Source organism: Pseudopodoces humilis, chromosome 13 (assembly GCF_049639895.1).
Source record: "Pseudopodoces humilis isolate 2021_Gansu_Grassland_sample_001 chromosome 13, ASM4963989v1, whole genome shotgun sequence".
Lineage (NCBI taxonomy): Eukaryota > Metazoa > Chordata > Aves > Passeriformes > Paridae > Pseudopodoces > Pseudopodoces humilis.
Window position 1 is genome coordinate 20,415,749 of NC_142212.1, and position 5,174 is coordinate 20,420,922.

At 54.8% G+C, this 5,174-nt stretch overlaps 1 long non-coding RNA gene across 1 annotated transcript; it reads right to left on the minus strand.

Annotated features, from left to right (window-relative positions):
- Nucleotides 1-1,536: 1,536 nt before the first annotated feature.
- LOC106628134 (uncharacterized) lies at nt 1,537-2,632 on the minus strand. The gene is made up of 3 exons (XR_001331415.2): nt 2,504-2,632; nt 1,981-2,256; nt 1,537-1,736 (listed from the first exon to the last, which is right to left on the minus strand). It is a non-coding gene; the product is annotated as an uncharacterized LOC106628134 (long non-coding RNA).
- Between the last annotated feature and the right edge of the window lie 2,542 nt (nt 2,633-5,174).

Sequence of the window (5,174 nt, forward strand, 5' to 3'; positions counted from 1 at the left end):
CCGGGGCTCTCGCTCAGCAGGACTCTGCCATTTGTGGGGTAAAGGATTTACAGCCCCAGAACAAACCCTGCTGCTCCAGCAGAGCTGCACCGTGCTCGTGTCTGCAACAGCTCATCTTGCTCTGCCCTGCCACCCTCCTCATCCCCAGCACCTTCCTCCTCCTCCTGCACCACCCTCCTCATCCCTCCAGCATCTCCAGCTCCTTCCTCCTCCTACTCCAACCTCAGCATCTCCTTCACTCACATCATCTTCACCACCTTCATCATCTCCACCACCCTTCCAGCCATGTGACTGGCCCATGCCCATCTGCTGACCTTCAGCAGCCCCTCACCCTGAAACGCCCCTTCTGGGACATCTTTGTGTTCACCCACGGCTTTCTCGAGAGGTTTGGCATCCTGCAGATTCCATCTCCTCTGTTCCCAGTTGTGCTCTCCTCCCAGGTGGACACAGTCCCTCCAGGGCAGCGAGGCCAGCGGGACAGAGCCAGCCCTGTGACAGGATGGGACATGGCAGCCCCAGGGAGGGATCCTCAGCACCAGGCAAGGCCAGAGACAGACACAGAGCTTCACCCAGAGCAGAGCAGGGTGGTCCTGCCTGGGGATGGTCCCACAGCAGACTGGGAATGGTCCCACAGCAGACTGGGAATGGTCCCACATGAGGCTGGGAATGGTCCCACAGCAGACTGGGAATGGTCCCACAGCAGACTGGGAATGGTCCCACAGCAGACTGGGAATGGTCCCACAGCAGACTGGGAATGGTCCCACAGCAGTTTGGGAATGGTCCCACAGCAGACTGGGAATGGTCCCACAGCAGACTGGGAATGGTCCCACAGCAGACTGGGAATGGTCCCACAGCAGACTGGGAATGGTCCCACAGCAGTTTGGGAATGGTCCCACAGCAGACTGGGAATGGTCCCCCAGCCCCCAGCAGGATTGGGCAGCCCAGGCTGACCAGCCCCAGGAGCTGGCTGTGCAGGCAGCCGTGGCTCACAGCTGCCCCTGAGCAGCTCAGGCAGAACTAAAGGAACTCCTTGATTCAAAATAAAAGGGCAAAAAGGGAATTCATTTTCTTCATGAAGGTTGTGTGTCATCCCTCACTTTATAGACAGGCTCACAGATTTCCGAGCCTCCATCTGATCCGTGATTTCAAGGGTTTCACTCACTACAAATAATCTTTTGATGATGAAACCAACTGCGTAAACTTTGGAAGAAAGACCCTGCATGAATATAGCCAAATTAGGAAAGCCCTCCCGTAACAGCTGTGTTCAAAACCACACGTATTCCGGGTTTATTTTTTAATCTACATTTCTGAATCTATTTCTGACTACAAACGGGATGACTCATCTGATCACAACCAGTGAAAAAACATCGTGTGTGTGTGTGTGTGTGTCACTGCAAAATATTTCTTGGGGTTGATGCAGTATTTTCTTTACTTCCTACTTCAATCCTATATCTCCTTAAATCGACCACAGGGAAAATCAACACATACAAAAATTTAGGTTATCTTATTCAATATTTAATAGAAAGGGAGCTGCCTTTGTCTTTTTGATTAGTTTCTTCCATTTATTTTCCTGTCATTTCCCTTTGATTGCTCTGCTCCAACTGGGGATCCAGGAGATGAAAATTTCTTCAAAAATATTTCAACCAAATCTGTAGCTTTACTACTTCGTTCATGGAAAGGGGGGAAGCTCTTAACTGGAAGCAGCTGCAGAGCCGTATTTTCTATTTCATTTATCCCTTTATGTTTGTACAAAAGAGAAAAACTGAAAATTAGCCAAGAACGTAACAGCACAGATTCTCAGTCCCCTAGAAAAGAGGGCAGAGTTTGCAGTAATCCCTTTAACCACGGCACCAGCCTCTCTCCCTCCAGCACACAAACTCTGCTCCCAGGGGCGAGGGTGCTGCTGGGGTGGTCCCTGCTGGCACCCAGGGTGTGCTGGCTGCCACCTCCCCGAGCCACAGCATCAGAAATATTCCTCACTCTCGGCCATTCCTGCCGTCTGTGCGCCAGATTTTCACTTGAATTCATCAAGGAGCACTCGAGCAGCTCTTGTAGGTGGTCACTGCTGGCCTGGATGTGCCAGGGAAGCATCAGGGCTGGGTGGGCTCCTCAGCTGCAGAGCCCCCCTCTCCATCCTCCTGGGGAGCTGCAAACCTCACTTCCAGCTGCCAGCTTTCATCCCCTGCCTCCACACACAGCAAAGCAGTCAGCATCAATTCCAGGCAGAAGTTTGGCCCTTTCCTGCACGTGGGATTCCTGAGGAAATCACAAAATCCTTGAGGATCTCTTTCTGTGTCCCCTGCAGCTGCTCCGTGCCTGCCAGCTCCCCCCAGCCTCTCTCCATCCCCAGCCAGGGCTCCCCAGGTGCCGTTCTGAGCTGGAAATCACCGACAGTGGTTCCTCACAGAGCTCCCAGCTCCTTTCCTGCCCTGGCCTCGGTGACCCAAATAAACTCCCGGCCTCGTGGGCCCATCGAGGAGCTCAGAGGGGAATCTGGCCTCACCTCCAGCAGCTCTCCAGGAGCAGCGCTGGGGTCCCAGCCCCGGGGCCGGGAGTGCCGGGCACAGCTGTCCCAGAGCTCCGCACAGCCCCGGGAGCTCTGCCGGGGTGACAGGGCTGATAAAGCTGCCACTGACTCACCAGGCAGCTCCCGAGAGCGTGTTTGGGGCAGGTGCTGGGGAATGACTCCTGCAGGATCAGCCGGGTGCAGTCACAGGACCGTCCTGTCCCTCCCTGCACACAGCTGAGTACAGCCAGCCTTGTTCCTCAGCACTGATCCCTGCTGGCCCCTGCGAGCCTCAGCTGCTCTGGGAGCTGCCTGCAGCTCACCTGAACCTGTCCTGGGGCTCACCTGAACCTGCAGCTCACCTGAACCTGTCCTGCAGCTCACCTGTCCTGGAGCTCACCTGACCCTGTCCTGGAGCTCACCTGAACCTGTCCTGGGGCTCACCTGAACCTGCAGCTCACCTGAACCTGTCCTGCAGCTCACCTGTCCTGGAGCTCACCTGACCTTGTCCTGGAGCTCACCTGAACCTGTCCTGCAGCTCACCTGTCCTGGAGCTCACCTGACCTTGTCCTGGAGCTCACCTGACCCTGTCCTGGAGCTCACCAGCCCCTCTCCCTGGCTGCCCCGCTCTGCCCACAGCCTGCCAGGGCACTGCAGCACACTTCATCCTCAGGGCCAGCATTTATGTTTGTTTATTCCTGTGTATTGACAGGCTGAACCGCTCAGAAACCTGGAATAAAACAGCCCCTGTCCAGCTTGGCTGTGTGTCCCATCCCAGAGCATTCCCACCCTCAGGGGCATCCCAGGGAGGTTCTGAAGGTCAGGAATAACCTGCCAGCCTTGATGTGCCCTGTCATTCTGCCTGTTTCACTGTCACTTCATTTATTTGTGCTGTCATTAATTACAGCTGTTCCAGATGTATTTTTATTGTAAATGGAAGCATCTAGAAGGGCGTTAACTCTTCTCCTAGTGCTGGGTTCATGCTGCTGGAACAGGGAGCTCCCAGTCCTGCTCAGCACCCGGAGCTGTGGGGTCACAGCTTTGCAGCTGCTGCTTAAAACTCAAACCAAAACCAGCACCCAAACCCGTCACCTGCAGGTGGAATCTCCCTGCTAGGTGGATTCCCCTCCCCAAAACCTTCCCTCCACGCCTGTGCAAAGCATGAGCTCAGCTCCTCGTGAGCCTGGGAGGTGATGTGGCCGGTCCCTGCAGGGTGGCAGTGCCACTGCTGCTGCTGGCTGTCACCCCGGGCCTCGTGGCGCCCCGCAATCCCTGCTGAGTTCTTTCCTAGGTCCCCTGTCGCCACGTGTGCCTTGGGAAAGGGAGATAATGTCACCCCATCGCCATGCCAAACGTTTCCCGGGGCTGCCAAGCCCTTCATGGGTTTGAAAAACAATATCCCTGTGCTGTTTGTTCTCTCTGCTCGCTCCCAAAATGCCTCTGGAAGGTCAGGTTCCAACGCCATCCCTGCAGGGACTTCATCTCTCCAGAATTTCTGTTCTGCCCTTGCTTTTTAACCCAGATTTTTTTGAGGACGTTCAAATAGCTCTTCTAAAGCTGTTCAGCCATTGACTCGGGCACATTGCTGCTCTCCAGAGGGGCTGCCAGCCCCCAGAGCCTTTGGCCTTTGTGCTGCACCCAGGCAGTGTCACCCCCCGTGCCCCCTGCCCCTCCTGTCCCCTGAAGGGACGAGTCCTTGTCCCGGGCTGGATCCCAAAGGCTCCGTGCCCGAGGGGACAGCCCTGCAGGAGCCAAGGCATTGCTGTCCCCCCGGGGGTTCTGGGGCTCCAGGGAGAACTCACTGAGCCAGCAGCACACCCCAGAGCTGGGAGCAGCAGAAACTCCTTTTTCCCTTCTGGAAGCAGAGCAGAGCATGCCTGGGGACAGGACACACAGTCAGGGCTGTGTTCCCATCTCCTCCCAGAGCAGAACCAGCCTTTGCTGCTCTTCACTCATTTCCCTTTCCACAGGCCTGCCATAAATTCTGATCCTTCCTTTGGAAAAGCGTATCCAGGTCCACATGACCTTGGGATATCTGTTTCCTCGTTCCCCTTCTCTGCAGGAATGCTGCGAGAAATTTCAGGAAAGAATGTACCAACAAGGGAGAAATTAAATCAATAGGAGTTTAGGATTTATTTTTTTTCAGACTGCAGTTCTAAGGAGCCAGCTCAGCTCTGAGCTGGGGTTGTGCTCCCAGATCACAGATCATAATCGGCAGCTGGATCCCGGTTTGTGTTATTCCAGGGATTTCCCTGGACTCGGGCACAATGAAGAAGGGAGAATGGCTGGGCTCAGTGGGAAATGGGGAACCAGGGCAGTGAGCTGGGAGCGTGGGGAGCCCTTTCCCTCACCTGCACAAAGGGGCTTTGTGCTGGACCTCGTGGCCTCAGCAGGAGCAGGCAGGAATGTTTGTTGGAGCCGGCAGGAATGTTTGCTAAAGCAGTAAAGACCTCACCAATCCGTGTAAAAAAAAACCCCAAAATACAAAGGGCAATAGATTGTCATTCAGTGCTCAACATCCATTGAAATAACAAGAGAAACGTGGGTTTGGACAGTTTCTTCTGTGAAAAACATTCCGTGTCTGTCTGCTGTGATAAACTGCCCCAGCACATTCCTGTCTGATTCGGAAATCCATCTCCCTGAGCTTGGGGTCAGAGCCTGGGATGGG